The sequence below is a fragment of the Mustelus asterias genome, chromosome 19 (assembly GCF_964213995.1).
Source record: "Mustelus asterias chromosome 19, sMusAst1.hap1.1, whole genome shotgun sequence".
In the NCBI taxonomy this organism is placed as follows: Eukaryota; Metazoa; Chordata; class Chondrichthyes; order Carcharhiniformes; family Triakidae; genus Mustelus; species Mustelus asterias.
This window is the reverse complement of record NC_135819.1, coordinates 71,448,996-71,451,007: the sequence shown is the minus strand read 5'-3', so window position 1 is coordinate 71,451,007 and position 2,012 is coordinate 71,448,996. Positions and strand designations below refer to the sequence as shown.

At 45.7% G+C, this 2,012-nt stretch overlaps 1 non-coding gene across 1 annotated transcript; it reads left to right on the top strand.

Annotated features, from left to right (window-relative positions):
• The first annotated feature begins 1,373 nt into the window (after window positions 1-1,373).
• On the top strand, window positions 1,374-1,566 carry LOC144508164 (U2 spliceosomal RNA). The gene has a single exon (XR_013500239.1). It is a non-coding gene; the product is annotated as a U2 spliceosomal RNA (small nuclear RNA).
• Window positions 1,567-2,012: the final 446 nt, after the last annotated feature.

Below are 2,012 nucleotides of genomic sequence, written 5' to 3'. Positions count from 1 at the left end.
AGTGGACTCGCCAACATTAAGGGCATTTAAATGGTCATTGGATAAACATATGGCGGCATGGTAGCACAGTGGTTAGCACTGCTGCTTCACAGCTCCAGGGTCCTGGGTTCGATTCCCGGCTCGGGTCACTGTCTGTGTGGAGTTTGCACATTCTCCTCTTGTCTGCGTGGGTTTCCTCCGGGTGCTCCGGTTTCCTCCCACAATCCAAAGATGTGCGGGTTAGGTTGATTGGCCAGGTTAAAAAAAAAAATTGCCCCTTAGAGTCCTGGGATGCGTAGGTTAGAGGGATTAGCGGGTAAAATATGTGGGGGTAGGGCCTGGGTGGGATTGTGGTCGGTGCAGACTCGATGGGCCGAATGGCCTCCTTCTGCACTGTAGGGTTTCTATGATTCTATGATATGGATGATATTGGAATAGTGTAGGTTAGAAGGGCTTTAGATTGGTTTCACAGGTCGGCGCAACAACGAGGGCTGAAGGGCCTGTACTGTTCTATGTTCTATGAAGTACAAAACTTCCGTCTCAGTATATTCAGCCATCTTGTGTCTTATAATATACAGCGCCATCTGCTGTGCCAGTGCTACAGTGCAACCTTGAATATTTGTGCATCTGTAATTGAGAGAATATTTTAGAATCATAGAATCCCTACAGTGCAGAAGGAGGCCATTTGACCCATCGAGACTGCATCGAAAACAATCCCACCCAGGCCCAACACTGTAACACCACATATCTACCCTAGCTAATTCCCCTGACACTAAGGGGCAATTTAGCATGGCCAATCCACCTAGCCTGCACATCTTTTGGACTGTGGGAGGAAACTGGAGCACCCGGAGGAAACCCATGCAGAAATGGGGAGAACGTGCAAACTCTACACAGACAGTGACCCAAGCTGGGAATCCCTGGTGCTGTGAGGCAGCAGTGCTAGCCAATGTGCCACCGTGCCACCCTTGTGCACCTAAAATATAAGGAAAGTAAACTGGGTATACCAGTTCCAAAGCTCTTATGACAATTTGATTGGTTAATAAGTGCTGGTTGGACCCCATTTATTAGAAATTAAAACAGAAAATCTTGAAAGAACACTTTCTGCTCTTTTCATTTCCAATATTCACAGATCTTGTGTAATAATGTTCAGAGCAAATTTCTCTCTATCATTCCTTGAGGCATTGCTGCATCACCAATCATTGAACTCTCAATACTCACAATTAATTGTTTTTGTTTTGCATGTTGACTCTTTGAAAGGATCAAACGCACTACAAGTTTCTAGCTGTCACTAGAAAGTGATGGTCCATCCATTGTACTTCCTACAGCCCTACAGACAATAGAATTTATCCTCTTTTGCTCTCTCCGCTCCTTGCTGAAGCAGTAGTACTGGACGGAAACCTTCTCGGCCTTTTGGCTAAGATCAAGTGTAGTATGGATCGCCTGCACTTGGTTGAGGTCATTAGGTTACGCTGAGGCTTCATATGTTTCATATGAAGCAATTTTTTAAAGCGGCATCTCGGCCTTTTGGCTAAGATGCAAATGAGCTCAAGTCTTGGAGGAGGATCCTCCCCCTTCTCCAATCAGCTTGACTCATGTAGATCAGGCCCAGGACAGGGTGGTTTTGGTCTCCCGTCCTGTCTTGTCAGCCTGGATCTGAAATGTCTCAACTTGTTGAGACTCTGAATTGGATTTGATTGAATTGGAAAAGTATTTAAAAAAAGTAGTACTGGACGGAAACCTCACAGCGAGAGCACAGTCTGGGCAGACGAGTATCAATTTGGGAACCAAAAGAGAAAATGCTGGAAAATCTCAGCAAGTCTGACACTATCTGTCGAGAGAGAACCGAGCCAACGTTTTGGGTCTGGATGACTCTTTGTCAGAACTGAAGACAAAGGAAATAGGACAGGATTTATAATGTAAGGGTGCGGCGGGAGGGGGGGGGGGGGATAATTGATAAAGATGTTGTAGACAAAAAGACAAAGGGAGTGTAAATGGTGGTGATCAAGGCTAAGAAGGGTGCTAATAGCGGCCAT